Genomic DNA, 16,277 nt, shown 5'->3' on the forward strand with positions numbered 1-16,277 from the left:
TTAGTCTGCTGAGCTATCAAGCTGGTCCTCTTTCTGTTGATTTTACCCATGGTCTTGTTAATACTGTCACTGGGCTAGCTCTGTGAAGTCCCTGAGGTTGAAATAGGTGGCCATCTCAACATTTTAAAATAAATTTTTAGTTTCAGTGACTCTTTTTAAAAAATTCAATATGTGTCAGTAACAGAGACATAAAGTGGGTTTGTTAGGATACACTCAAAGAATAGAGCATATATGTCTAGAGAAATGAGATGGATCATAAGTCAGGAGTAGAGCTCATTTAAGAGAATGTCTTTAAGTTGGGAGAGATCTAGAACATGTATTTTTCCTGTCAGGTTGCAACGCACACCATACACATGTGGTTGAAGTTGAGACACGGTGTTCGTCAAAATTGCTGCATCCTGAGGATGGAGGAAGTGCAATTTTCAGGTGAAATGGATAGGTTATGAGCCATAATTTACAGGCTTACTTTAAAAAGAACCTTGGGAACATTTTTGGAGTTACTTTCCAGGAAGAGAAAAAGACTTATCTTGAAGCTGCAATTTTTCTTAAAAGTATAATTTTAAAAATCTCAATTTCCTCAGCTTCTCTTACACTTTTTATTTTTTCTATCGTACCTCAACACCAAACACACATGCTTCCACTGAGTTACAATTCCAGCCCCATGGTTAAAAATATTTAGTTCTGGAATACTATGCATACACATTTTTTCTTTTCTACTCAGTTTTTAATTCTTCAAGTCTGCAATAAACTAAATTCTGATATATGTATATTTGTCCTCCTATATAGCTATACAGGAAATATAGATGTGTTCAGCTTAATTCTCAATACATTAAAGAATGAATTCCAAGGAAGAATGGAGGTTAAGGGCTTGAAATGTTTGTTGAAAGATGGCTACTGAGAGATAAGAGAGGTCCAGAAAGTGGGTGGCCACCAAGCCCCCTTTTGTTGGGAGGGTAATTTATACAGCAAAGTCATAATGTGGGTACAATGTGGTTTTAAATTTAATTAATCTAGGAAGTACTTTTATATTAATTTTATTGAGAAAGAAGTAGCAATGAGAGTTTCAAAACAGGTTAGTAGGATGGTTACAATAATTAATACATTGCATATTGTTGTCTTTGTAGTAGTTATACATAGTACAAGATACAGACAGGATATCCTGTCCAAACACTATTAGTTTAAAATATTCATCTCATTGAACTAAGAGAAAGTAGCTCTATATCTTTGCTAACTATTTTGTATATACAGATATATATTTTTTTCACTACAAAACGGTACTTCATTTATATCCCCCTTTTTGTTTACTTTTGTCAGAGATGTGTATTCCATTGCCATTAATATAGTGTAGGTGTGTGAATTTAGCAAAATAATCCAATATAGTCCAGTAGTCCACAATAGTAGTGGGTTATCTGAGTGACTGACAATGTCAGAAGTTGTTGACTTAAGCCTTTCACAACTCAGCATATTAATACGGTTTTACTTTTTATACCTTGTTTTTATGCTTTTCTGTTGGATGGATAGTATAGCCACTTAGATAATATTGATCCAACTGGGAATCAGGTCATGTGGCAAGGGTATAAGGAAAGAACAAAGGCATTCTGTGAAAGAGCTAAGTCCAGATGCTCAAGTGGCTGATGCCTATCTGGACTTCCTATACTAACTACAGATAGAGCTAAGTACAGTATAATTCCAAGTTACTGCTTGTCCCTTAGGAAAGCATATAGGTCTGGCCATTGCACCTTTATCTTGTAGGCTGATCTTGTTCAGACACACCTCCAGCCCAGTTAAGTCTGATGTCTTTAATTTTTCTGCTGACTTTCTTGACAGCCCAGTCCCTCTCTGGTTGTATATCAAGTTCTAACTTAACTGCCTGCAATAATATCACTTTCAATAAATCCTATGTTTCCTCTCTCATTTGATGATATTCTCCAAAACTGCCTTCATTAAATATCATGGCACAGAAAAACTTATGAGGCATTGCATGGTCCAGAATACTTTCTTTATTGTTATATTTAAATAAAAAATGGACGAGTACAAAATTATAGCCTCAAAGTCATTTTAAACATTATAGGTTCTGTTCTTCACAAAATATTATGTAACTATCTTTCTGTATCTAGTGTTGCTTTTAAGAAGCCTAGTATCAGAACAAAGAGCTTTGCCACTCACATTTCTATTATTAGAGTGACAGGAGGTAGTTATGTTTTTCTATGAACAGAAGTATTTCCTAAATCCTCATTTATTTTTCCAAGAAATTACATTACTTTATACTTTTTTCTAGGACTTAAAGACATAGTTTAGGAATATTAAAGTCTCTTTTGCATGATTTGAGTTGCAAATATGGGTTAGCCACAGGGAAAAATTCAACTGTTTTGGTTATTAAATGCTATTGATTGGAAATTTCAGAGAGATGCCTATATCAATTTAGTTTTTTCTTTTGTAGGGTATTTGATTATTCTATGTGGAAGATTTAAGAGCTTAATTTTTGTGTTGATTTTCTTACCTTCTATGGATTGTCTGTGCCTGTGCTTTACCTTATCTTTCTTTATTTTCTGGGTACAGCAGCTTTATTGATGGTGTGCAATGGCAGTGAGCCAGGGCTCCTGAGGCCTCTCTCCTTCTAGGGGGCCTGGGATGGAAGCTGTGAGGAGGAGATTCTCAGTGTTGGGGCTGAGTAGGGGAGAGACTTCTACAGCGTGGCCTTGCCATCCCTCCTCTGGTCTCACTGGGCTGTGGTAATGGTGCATTTACTCCTTGGAAGTCATGTGGACCATGAGATCCACCACCCTATTGCAGAAGCCAATCTCATTGTCATACCAGGAAATGAGCTTGACAAAGTGGTCATTCAGGGAGATGCCAGCCCCAGCATCAAAGGTGGAAGAGTGGGTGTTACTGTTGAAGTTGCAAGACAAAACTTGGTCCTCGGTGTAGCCCAGGATGCTTTTGAGGGGATCATCTGACCCATGCTTCACCACCTTCTTGATGTCATCATATTTAACCACTTTCTCCAGGAGGCAGGTTAGATCTGCCACTGACACGTTGGGAGTGAGCACGTGGAAGACCATGCCTGTTCAGCTCCTGGATGACCTTGCCCACAGCCTTGGCAGCACCAGTGGATGCAGGGATGATGTTCTGGGCAGCTTTGTGGCTATTATGCTGCAGCTTCCCAGAGGGGCTGTTCACAGTCTTCTGGGGATCAGTTATGCCGTGGAATGTGGTCATGAGTCCCTCCATGATTCCAAAGTTGTCGTGGATGACTTTAGCCAGTGGGGCTAAGCAGTTGGTGGTACAGAAAGCATTACTGACAATCTTGAGGGAGTTGTCGTACTTCTCGTGATTCACACCCATCACAAGCATGGAGACATTGGAGGGAGAGGAATTGAGGACCCTTTTGGCACCACCCTTCAGGTGAGCCCTGGTCTTCTCCATGGTGGTGAAGACACCAGTGGGCTCTACCACATAGTCAGCCCCAGCATCACCCCACTTGATGTTGGTGGGATCTTGCTCTTGGAAGATGGTGACGGCCTTTCCATCAATGACAAGCTTCCCATTGTCAGCCTTGACAGTGCCATGGAACTTGACATGGGTGGAATCGTACTGGAACATATAGACCATGTAGTTGAGCTCAATGAAGGGGCCATTGATAGCCACAACATCTACCTTGGCAGAGTCAAAAGCACCCCTGGTGACCAGCCGTCCAATATGGCCAAATCCGCTTTCACCATCTTCTACATCATCGATCACTTTCCTCTTTGACCCCATAATCTCCTTGATCAGAAAATTTGGGACACTACCAAGTTACATGACGTTACAATACAAGTTCTCATATGTCCTGAGTCTTAATTGACCTTAGAAGGCTAGGGCCAAAATATTGGCTTTCCTTGCAGCCCTCCTTTTTCTCTAATTTTGGTCTGCAAACTTAGGTTGTTAATCATCCAGAAGACAAGCTTGTTGTTATTATCGAACAACTTAGGCTGTTAAGCTTAACCTCACTATCTCTCTGCATATCAAACATCTTAGGCATACTATGGAACAGGTATTTTTCATCAAGTATTGATATGTTGAACTTTAAATCCCTACAGAATATGATAAAAAAACATTTAAAAATTAGAATATATTTTTAAAATAGGCATAAAGAATTATATACTTCTTATGTTTGCACATAATTCCAAAAATCTCACCATATACAACCTTGAAGCAGGACAGTCTCACAATATTCCTTTTCCTGTCTCTTGCTTTCCTTCACCACCCTTTTCTTCTTGAACAACCATCTACCTGAAAGACATCATAGCAGCAACTGGCATGTCATGAAAATCAGCTAAATATTCTAAAAGAGTTCATTAGTCCATAATAGTATTGGGTCTTCCACTTCACTGGCAATGTCAGAAATTGTTGACCTGAGTCCCCTACAGCTCAACATAACAGCATGGCTTTACTTCTTATTCTTCATTTTTATACTTTTCTACTGGATGGTTAAGACCAAGGTAAAGCAGGACCTATGCAACAAGAGTTGTAGCTTTTGGGTCTGATAAGGTCAGTGGAATCCCCTCAGGATTTATCCTGAGGTCCTGTACCTCAGATTGTAGAATCTTTGTCAGTGTCAGCCATATGGATGAGAAACGGCCATTGCTTGTCCAATGTGCTCACAGAGAGCAAATTGATCAAGCAATGGCCATGGCTCATCCACATGGCTGACACTGAGAAAGGATCTGCAAATGGCGGTATGGGGTTACAGGATAAATTCTGAGGGTACTTGACTGACATTATCAGATACAAAAGTTACATTTCTTCTTATATAGTTCTTGCTTTATCTTGTTCTTAACCATTCAGCAAAAAAGTATAAAAATGAGGTATATAAAATAAAGCCATATTAATATGCTGAGCTATGAAAGGCTCAAGTCAACAACTTCTGCGGATAACCCAATACTATTGTGGAATGTTGGACTGTGTTGGATTGTTTTGCTGAATTCATGCACCTATAGTATTAAGATGCCAATGGAATACCCATCTCTGACAGGACTAAACAAAAAAAGGGCTACAAAGGAAGGACCATTTTGTATTTATATATACAGAATAATTAGGATAGATACACAGCTACATTTGTTTAATTCAATGATAAGAAAGTTTTCTACTAATAGTGTTTGGACAGGAAATCCTGTCTGCTTTTTGTACTATGGACAACCACTAAGGAGATAACAATGTACAATGTATTAATTATTGAAACTGTCCTACTAATTAGTTTTGAAAAAGAAAAGTAAATAGGATCTTCTTAAAAAGGAAAAACTGTTGTTTACCTGAGAAACAAACATTTATTGTTTTCAAAGCTTGAAATCATGGTTGGGGATTATCTGGAAAATTAAAGTACATATTTATTTAATAAAAAAACCAAAGCCACTACAAAGAGTTGCCTTCTCTCCTCAACTACACTAGCTATATTTTTACTTGTCAGCTTCTTCTTCATTCTGTCAGTCCCTATTCAAATATTGGCCGTAATCTTCACCCTTCTAAGCCATAGTTGAATAGTGGGCTGAATGAAGCACTTCTGCATGAATCTGTGGCTACTCTCTCATACATGAATACATTTTAAAATCACAACATAGGACAATTATCACTCCAATGGTATGGTAGATGCAGCTATGTAAGGGGTTAGTGTCCTACTCTGAAGAAAAATAAAGACAACAAAATAACTAAAACAGTGATTATTTACAGGTCAATCTCTATATCCAGTGAGTGAGACTATCCTATAACAACTAAGTGAAAATCAAGACATTCTCAGACAAAAGAAAAAGAGAAACATTTGTCATTAATATACATGTTTTATGGTTGAAGTAAGTCCATGAAGTAAAAAAGAAATTATAAAATAAGGAATTTTGTGACATCAAGAAGGAAGAAAGAACAATTAAAGAGTAAAATATAGTGGACTTTCCTTCTTCTGAGTTTTTTAAATTAAGTTTGATGGTTGTAATGAAAATTATATATCCCACTTTTTTGTTTACTTTTGTCAGAGAAGAGTATCCCATTGCCATTCATATATTATAGATGCATGAATTCCTCAAAATATTCCAATATAGTCCAGTAGTCCATAATAGTAGTGGGTTATCTGAAGGACTGGCAATGTCAGAAGCTGTTGAATTGAGCCTTTTGCAGCTCAGCCTATTAATATGGCTTTACTTTTTCTACTTCGTTGTTATACTTTTCTGCTTGATGGTTAAGACCAAGATAAAGTAAGACCTATATAACAAAAAAGCAAGTTTTGTATCTGACGAGTTCAGTCAAATCCTCTCAGTATTTACCCTGAAACCCTGTACCGCAGCTTGTAGATCCTTTGTGAATGTTAGCCATGTGGATGAGTCATGGCCATTGCTTGACCAATTTTCTCTCTATGAAAGCCTGAGAGAATGTTTCCCCTCCAGACAACTCTCTTTAGGCACACTGTACATCATCAATCATTTTCTTCTGTGTCCCCATAATCTCCTTGATCAGAAAATTTGGGACACCACTGAGTTACAGGATGTCACAGTACAAGTTCTCTTACGTCCTGAGTCCTCACTTCCTTACCTGTGCAAAATTGTAGGGCTAGGGACAGAATGTTGGCTATCCTTGTAGTCTTTCTTTTTCTCTAATTTTTTGGTCTGCAAACTTAAGTTGTTAACCCTCCAGAAGATAAGATTAATGATATTATTACCCTATAACAGGTTGTTGAGCTTAACATCATTATCTGTCTGTGTCAAAAGCCTTAGACATAACATGTAACAGGTATTTTCTGTCAATCATTGACATGCTAAACTTTAAATCCATACAGAATGTGAAAAAATAACAAATAAAATAAACAATTAAAAAAAGAAATATAAAATTGCTCATTTTTACACAGAAATTTAGAAATCTAACTATATACAACAGTGTATCAGGACAGTCCTATGACTTTTGTTCTTGTCTCTTTTTTCATTTGTTATCTTTTTTTAAATAAACATTTACTTGAGAGAAAATTGAGCAGCAGTTGAGAGGCTGAGGAGATGGCTCAGTATAAGTGCTTCCCTGGCAAGTGCAAGGGCTTGAGTTCAATCCCCAGTTCTGACAAAAAAAGCAATTAATATGAAATTAGAATCAGTATGCTTTTAGACCAGAAGAACAATTTTGTAGTGAAGTATGTTTCACTCCATTTTTGTGTTCTATGTGTTTCTTGCACTTTTAATTTCTCTGTTTACGTTTTCCTGGTTTTCTGTACGTACCTATACATTTTGATTTATCTCTAATTTGTTAACTGTATATCTTTCTGTAGAAGCTTTAGTGGTTGCTTTAAGTACTACATTAGAGACATATAATTTATCAAGGTCTACAGTGGGGTAGGACTTTCCCAGTTTGAATGAGATGTAGAAACTTTATTACCTTTAAGTTTCTATGCCTTCTTCCATTAATAATTTTGTCAAATATTTCCCTTTTATAGTGTCAAAGCCATATCATCCAGTATTATAATTTTCATTTCTTTTTTCTAATTTTTATTTTTTAACAATTTTTTTGAGAAAGAAATAGCAATGAGACAGTTTCAAAACAGGTTAGTAGGAAAGTTTCAATAATTAATACATTGCATATTGTTGTCTTTATAGTGTTATTCATAGTACAAGATGCAGACATGATATCCTGTCCAAATACTATTAGTACAAATCTTTCTTCATATTGAATTAAGAGAAAGTAGTTGTATATCTATCCTATTTTGTATATACAGATAAAAATGGTCCTTCACTTGTATCTCCTTTTTTGCTTGGTTTTCTCAGAGATGGATATTCCATTGCAGTTTAAATATTGTAGGTGCATGAATTCAGCAAAATAATAGAATCTAGTCCAGTAGTGCATAATAGTAGTGGGTTATCCATAGGACCGGCAATGTCAGAAGTTGTTGACCTGAGCCTTTTACAGTTCAGCGTATTAATACGGCTTTACTTTTTATACCTTGTGTTTATACTTTTCTGCTGGATGGTTAAGACCAAGATAAAGCAAGAACTATATAACAAGAAATGTAACTTCTATATCTGAGAAAATCAGTCAAATCCCCTCAGGATTTATGCTGAAACCCTGTATTGCAGTTTGTAGATCCTTTGTCAGTGTCAGCCTTCTGTGGATGAGTCACGAGCATTGCTTGACTCATTTTCTCTCTGTGAAATCCTGAGAGACTGTTTTCTCTCCATATGTGAGTCTAAGTATTGTAAAATTTTACTTTTTTGTGAAATCAATTCAATAGAAAGCCAAATAAATTATAATTTTTCTACATATTAGCAAGCTGATATTAAATTAATATTGAGTCAAGGGACCTAAAATAGCCTAAATAATTTTTGACAAAGCGTAAAGTTGGAGGACTCATAATTCAGTAATTCTTTTTATTTTTTAATTTTTATTTATTTCATGTTTTGAGGAACCAAGGACTGAACTCAGACTATTACACTTGCCAGGCAAGCACTTATTCTACTGAGCCATCTCCCCAGCCCCCAATAATTTGTTAATTCAAGACTTACTGTTGTCATCAAGAAAGTTGTAGTATTTGGAGGGATCACTCTATTCAAAGTTAAATCTTACTACATATAGCTACAAAATCAAGGTAATTACTGTATTGGCAGAAAGAGAGGCACACAAATAAATGAAGCAAAACAGGAAATCAGAAATTGCCCAACACAGTCAACCAGTTGTAATGAAAGTGCAAATATAATGATACAAAAAGTTGTCTTCTCAACAAATTATACTGTAACATATGAAGCCTGTGTATATTAAAAAGTGAAACCTGATTCTCAAGGACCATTCTGTATAATTTTTTGAGAAAAATTATTTCATAATTAAATTGTTTGATTATGGCTTGTCTGAAGCCTACTATCTTGCTATGGGAGCCGGGCATAGTATGAGGAAGCATAACTCAGCATTCTTCTTGTCATAGTTGAGGCCTCAATGGTCCTGGTCCCATGATCTTGTGGTACCCCACTGCAGGATTACATAAACTGAAGACATCCTGGTTTTTCCAGAGCCAAGTAATAATGAAAAAGTATTTCACCTTGGGGAAAGGACAGACTCTTTACTAATCTGCCATCCCTCTCCACCATCCTCATCAACATAAAGAACCTCATAAGCATAAAATCATGGCTACATTCTGAGTCATCCAATCATCCCTTCACCATTTTCCTCAATTAGTAAATGTGGAGGTTCTGGCTGCCTTTCAACTTTTTGTTCCCTATGAACAACTAGTCATCCCAGATCCCCATTACATCATCACTTTGTTTCTTTTCCTTCCTTTCCACCATGTGCCATAACACCTTGCACGACATTGGAGGCTCACCACAGGGGCCCCCAATAGTAAATCATTTTTATATAAAAATAAACTGAAAATGAATCACAAGCCTAATACAAAGTATAGAACTACAAGATTTTTAGAGCAAAAAATCAATATAACTGGGGGTTATATCTAGAGTTCTTATATACTACACTGAAAATGCAAGTGATAAAAATAAAAATTGATAAATTAGTTCTCATAAAAATTAAAAAATGTCTGGTTTGTGAAAGATACTATTAAGAGAATAAGAAGACAGTGACAGAATATTTGCAAAATTCATATCTGATATAGGATTTGTTTCCAAATATATAAAGAATTGTTAAAATTCATTAATAAGAAGGGCTGGTCAAATATTTTAGTGAATTAATGTGCCTGCAAGCAGGCACAGGGGTGGCAGATTTGCTCCCTGGGGTCTGCCGTGCCTGCCCTGCCCCCTGGGGCATGCTGATACAGCAATTGAGACTGGACATGGTGGTGCACACTTGAAATCCCAGCTCTTGAGAGGCTGTAAACAGGTGGATCACTAGAGTCTGAACTAGTAGTGAGACCCTGAACACCCTGTAGACCCTTCCCTAAAATACAAAAAAAATTCATTAATAAGAAAACAACTATATTTAAAAGTGGACAAAAAAACAGGCATTGTGGTACATACCTGTGATCTCAGCACTCTGGAGGCTGAGACAGAAGGATTGCACTGAGTTCAAGGCCAACCTGGGCTAGACAGAAAGACCTTATCTCAAAAATCAAACAAAAAATAGACAAAAGATCTGAATAGAAACTTCTTCAAACATTATACAAATATGGAAAATAAGGAAATGAAAAGATGTATTACACTATATATCAACAGGTAATTGTAAATTAAAGCAGTTATGCCTAATATCCAGAACACTGACAGCAAAAAATAATGCAAGAATGTGGGGCAATAGGTACTTTCATTCCTTGCCAATGCAAATGCAAAACTGTATAACTACTTTGAACAGCAGTTTGATAATTTTAATGATACTACATACAGGCTTAGCAATCATGTTCTTAAGATATTTAGCCAACTGGTTTGAAAATTTATGCTGAAGCCAGACATGGTGGTGCATGCTTCTAATCCCAGCGCTTGGGAGACTGAGGCATGAGGATCCCTGTAATGTTGAGACGAGCTTGACTTGTAAAGTGAGCTCAAGGCAAAGTTAAACTGTATAGCAAGAGCCTGTCTCCAAAAAAAGAAAAAAAAGAAAAGAAAAGAAAAGAAAAGAAAGAAAGAAAGAAAGAAAGAAAGAAAGAAAGAAAGAAAAGTAAACAAAATCTATGCCCACACAAAGTCTATAAGCACCTTGCCCGCCTAGTGAGAATTTCTGCTGCATTCTAGGGACACCCAGATCCAGTCCTAGCCTAGGCCAGGTGAGTGTGTGGGAGAACTTTTGGCTACCCTGCGCTGGCGGGACCTGCTGGTCCAAGCCCAGGTGAGGGTGGGTGATACCCTCTTCCACCCCCATGAGACCCCCCACAACTCTGCAGCACCCCACCCCACAATGCCCAACCAGTGAGAATTTCTTCCACATTCTGGGGACCCCTAGATCCAGTCTTAGCGAAGACCCACTGAGTGTGTGGGAGAGCTGCCTCTCCCACCTACTCCACCTTGTCCCTTCCAGACTCAGCTCAGTCCAGGCATAGAGGCCTGGGGTGAAACTCTGCAGCTGCAGTCCCAGCACAGAGAGTAGGGGACAGAAGCACCGAGCAAATGCAAAAGCAGAACATCTTGCCAGAGGGACAAAACAGGTTCACTCACAAGGGTGACAGCAGGAAGTAGGTGAGCACAGCAGCCAGACCCAAGCCAGACACAGCTGGATAAATTAAACTTTTGTAGATTTGCACCTGAACTTCTGTGGGTACTAAGGTTACAACTGCACGAAAGCTCTACAACAAAGGTCAGAAGACAGTGCTACACAAAATGACAATGAGAAGGAGCAAAATGCAATATCAGACACGAAGCCAAACCATAACAAGGGCAGAGGACACTAACACAGAAGTAATTGGGAATCACAGAGCTAAAATCAATGAATCAATGGCTTCTGAAATAAAGAAACAACTGCAGAAAGGTATAGAGGAACTCAGATTGGAAATGAAAAAAGAATTCACTGAATTAATCGCATTTGCAGTAAAGAATCAAATGCAGAAACATATGGAAGAACCCCAATGCCCACCCAGAAAAAGTGCAGAGGACACTAGCTCAATTCAGGTGTATGAACTAATAGTGTCAATAGTAAATAAACAACAGCAGAAAGTTATAGTGGAACTCAGAGCGGAATTCTTTTCTGAAATAAAAAAAAGAATTCTCTGAACTCATAGCATCTGAAGTAAAGAATCAAATACAGAAACATAGGGATGAAACTCAATCTGAAAAACATGCTGCAGTAAGAGAATTAAAACTTCCACTAAAGAAGACATTAATAAAAAAAATAGAGAAGATTAGAAAAATGACAGATTCCTTGAATGAGCAATACAGGAAATAAATAGATCGCATGAACATGAGACAAAGAGATATGGAGGAATTTAAAATCTCAATCACAAGCTTACAAAACCACTTAAATTAAGTGAAGGCAGAGTTTCAGATTTTGAAGACGCTGGTGCAGCTAGTGAAAAGGTAAGAAAGGATCTCTTAAAAACAACTAAGATGTAGGAAAAAATAATCCATCACGTGCAAGATGATACAAAGATGCACAATGTGAGATTAATATGCATCAATGAGAAAGAAGGAGTCAATACAAATGACAGTAAAAAATATGGGCAGAAGTAATGGCAGAAAACTTCCCAAATATGAGGAAACAATCTGACATTCAGGTAACCGAAGTATACAGAACGCCAAGTAAACTCAACCCAATTAAAAACACACCGAGACATATAAAAGTCAAGATCCCAGAAATTCAGCACAAGAATAATATACTGAAAGCCACTAGAGAAAAGAAGCAGATCACATTTAAAGGAAAACCCATCAGAACTATGGCGGACCTCTCTTTCCAAACCATGAAGGCAAGAAAAGCATGGAGCAGAGTACTTCAAGTCAGTGATTAAAACAAATTCCAGACCGCACTACTGTATCCTGCAAAATTCTCATGCAAGTTTGATGGAGAAGTGAAATACTTTCATTACAAAGAAGAGCTAAAGAATTTCGTGATGACAAAGCCAACCCTACACAGGCTACTGAAAGATGTTCTAGAGAGGGACCAAAATGATCAGAACTCCACAAATGAGATTAGAAGCATCCAAATAAATAGGGCAAGCAATTAAACACAGGATAAAAGGAGTAAAAACCAACAGGTAAATAACATGTCAATCATAAATCAATACATCTCAATTACGACAATCAATGTAAATGGACTCAATTCACCAATTAAGAGAAATAGACTGGCACAGTTGATTAGCAAACAAAATCCAACAATATGCTGCATACAAGAAACACATTTAACTCATAAAGACATTCATAGGCTGAAAGTCAAAGGATAGAACGCAATATTACATGCCCCAGCACCTAAGAAAAATGCAGTGGTAGCAATCCTATTCTCAGACAGTCTCAACTACAAACCAACAATGATCAAGTGAAATAAAGAAGGTCACTATATACTGGTTAGGGGAAAAATTCAAGAGGAAGAGGTAACACTCATAAGTATGTATGCACCAAACACGGGAGCACGGAACTATATAAAGCAAATCTTAATGGACATGAAAAATCTAATATCCAATACCAAAATCTTAATAGGAGAACGTAACATCCCCTTATCCCAAATAGAGAGGTCAACCAGGCAAAAATTTAACAAAGAAATAAAAGAACTGAACCAGAGCTTGAAACAAATGGACTTGGTGGACATATACAGAGTGATCAATCCAAACACAGCTGCATACACATTTTTCTCAGCTGCACATGGGTCATTTTCTAAAATACACCACATACTGGACAATAGATCATGCTTAAGTATATGCAAGAGAACAGAAATTATCCCATGCATATTATCTGACTACGGCACAATGAAACTGGAAATAAATGACAAAAGAAAAAAGAAAAAAAGCCTAAATACATGGAAATTAAATGACACCCTATTTAGCAACCAATGGGTCACAGGTAAAATTAAACAAGAAATTCAACAATATCTACAATTCAATGAAAATTCAAGCACAACTTATCGAAATTTATGGGATACGATGAAAGCAGTTCTCAGAGGGAAATTCATAGCTGTGAACTCACACATTAGGAAAACAGAACGGGAACAAATAAAAACCCTAATGCTGCACCTTCAAGAATGAGTAAATGAAGAGCAAACCAAACCCAGAGCCCAAAGATGGGAAGAAATCATACAGATTAGAGCAGAAATTAATTCAACTGAGCCAAAGAAAACAATTCAAAGAATTAACAAAGCAGAAAGCTGGTTCATTGAAAGATTAAATAAAATCAATAAGGCCCTAGCTAACCTCATCAAAAAGAGGAACAATAAAATTCAAATATAAGCAATAAGGAATGAAAAGGGTGTAATTACCACAGACCCAGTGGAAATTCAGAAGATTATCAATAGCTACTTTGAGAATCTTTACTCTCACTGTATAGAAGACACAGAAGAAATGCACAGATTGCTAGAAAGGTACAAATTACCACAACTGAATTGAAAAGATGTAACCATTATCAATAATCCAATAACAGCCAATGAAATACAGATGTAATAAAAGACCTACCGCCAAAGAAAAGTCCAAGTTTGGAGTGATTCACAGCTGAAATCTACACGCAATGAAAAAAAGATGTAGTCCCTATACTCCTCATACTCTTCATTTGAATTAAAAAAGAAACAATCCTCCCAAAATCATTCCTGGAGGCAAGGATTTTACTGATATCAAACCAAGGAAAGATGCAACTAAGAAAGAAAAGTACAGGCCAACCCTCCCTCATGAACATACTTGCCAAAATCATCAATAAAATCCTAACAAATAGAATACAGCAAATCATCAAGAACATCATACACCACGACCAGGTAGGATTCATCCCAGGGATGCAAGGATGGTTCAATATTCAAAAATCTATAAATGTAATACACTATATTAATAGAGTGAGAACAAAAACCCTATGATCATCTCCATTGATGCAGAAAAGGTTTTTCACAAAGTCCAACACTCATTCATGTTCAAAGTCCTACAGAAAATTGGAAAAGAAGGCCTCTACTTCAATCTGGTAAAAGCCATTTATGAAAACTCAATGCTAAAATAATGGTAAATGGGGAAAAACTGAAATCTTTTACTCTTAGATCTGGTACAAGACAAGGATGTCCTCTATCACAACTCCTATTCAATATAGCTCTGGAATCATTAGCTAGAGCTATTAGAAAAGAGAAAAAAAATAAAAGGAATAAGAATAGGTAAAGAAGAAGTTAAATTATCATTATTTGCAAATGACATGATACTTTACTTGGAAGATCCAAAAAACTCCACCAAGAACCTACTAGAATTAATACAGAAATTCAGGAGCATAGCAGGTTATAAAGTCAATACCCAAAAATCCATTAGCATTCCTCTACACAGATAACAAACACACTGAGAGGGAAAATAGAGAAACAATACCTTTCACAATAGCACCAAGGAAAATGAAATACCTTGGAATAAATCTAACTAAAGAGGTCAAAGATCTTTTCAAGAAAAATTACAGAACTCTTAAAAAAGAGATCGTAGAGGATTTCAGAAAATGGAAAGATATTCCATGCTCCTGGATAGGAAGAACCAACATTGTGAAGATGGCCATACTCCCAAAATTGCTGTACAGATTTAATGCAATCCCTATCAGACTACCACTAACATACCTCACAGAGCTAGAAAATTCGTTTATGAAATTTCTTTGGAACCAGGAAAGACCTAGAATATCAAAGGAATTCCTGGGCCATAAAGACAATGCAGGAGGCATTATAATTCCTGACTTGAAATTATACTACAAGACTACTGTGACAAAATCAGCATGGTACTGGCAACAAAATAGACCTGAGGATCAATGGAATAGATTAGAAGGTGCTGAAGCCCCTACGAACACACTCAGCCACCTTATCTTTGACAAAGGGATGAAACATTCTCACTGGAAGAAAGATAGCCTCTTTAACAAATGGTGCTGGAAAAACTGGTTCTTTACATGCCAAAAACTAAAACTTGACCCAGGTCTATCATGATGCAGTAAGCTAAAGTCAAAATGGATTAATGATCTAAGCATTAAAAGAGAGACACTAAATCTCCTGGAAGACAAAGTAGGAGGAACTACTGAACACATAGGTGTAGGCAAAGAGTTCACGAACAAAAATCAAATCACATGGAAAACAGTTGAAAGAGTTAACAACAGGGACTTGCTTTTACTGAGAAATTTTTGCACGTCAAAAGAAATTACCAACAAAGTGAAAAGACAACACATAATTTTGGAAAAAATCATGACAAATAAGTACTCAGAGAACGGTCTGCTCTCTGGAATGTATACAGAACTAAAAAACACGAAGGCCCCAAAATTTAAAGACCCAGTCCAGAAATGGGCATCTGGGATGAACACATGCTTCTCAGAGAATGAAATTATTGAAGAGAATAAATATATGAAAAAATGCTCCACATCACTAGCCATCCATGAAATGCAAATTAAAACAACATTGAAATATCATCTCACCCAAGAAAGAATTTCTATCATAAAGATATCCTCCAACAACAAGTGTTGGAGAGGCTGTGGGGATAAAGGAAACCTTCTCCACTGCTTATGGAAATGTAGATTGGTGCAACCATTATGAAAATCAGTGTGGAGACTCCTTAGAAAACTTGGACTGGAAGTCAAAATTAACCAGATATTCCTCTACTGGTAATTTTCCCAGAGGATCTGAAAACATCATATCACAGTGATATATGTGTGCCTATGTTTATAGCAGCACAATTTGAGAAAGCCAAATCTTGTAAACAACCAAGATGCGCATAACCTGAGGAATGG

General features: G+C 36.8%; 1 pseudogene; it reads right to left on the reverse strand.

Annotated features, from left to right (window-relative positions):
* Positions 1–260: 260 nt before the first annotated feature.
* Positions 261–7,234, reverse strand: LOC101576746 (annotated as a pseudogene).
* Between the last annotated feature and the right edge of the window lie 9,043 nt (positions 7,235–16,277).

This window comes from Octodon degus, unplaced genomic scaffold, assembly GCF_000260255.1.
Source record: "Octodon degus isolate 3935 unplaced genomic scaffold, OctDeg1.0 scaffold00263, whole genome shotgun sequence".
Taxonomy (NCBI): Eukaryota; Metazoa; Chordata; class Mammalia; order Rodentia; family Octodontidae; genus Octodon; species Octodon degus.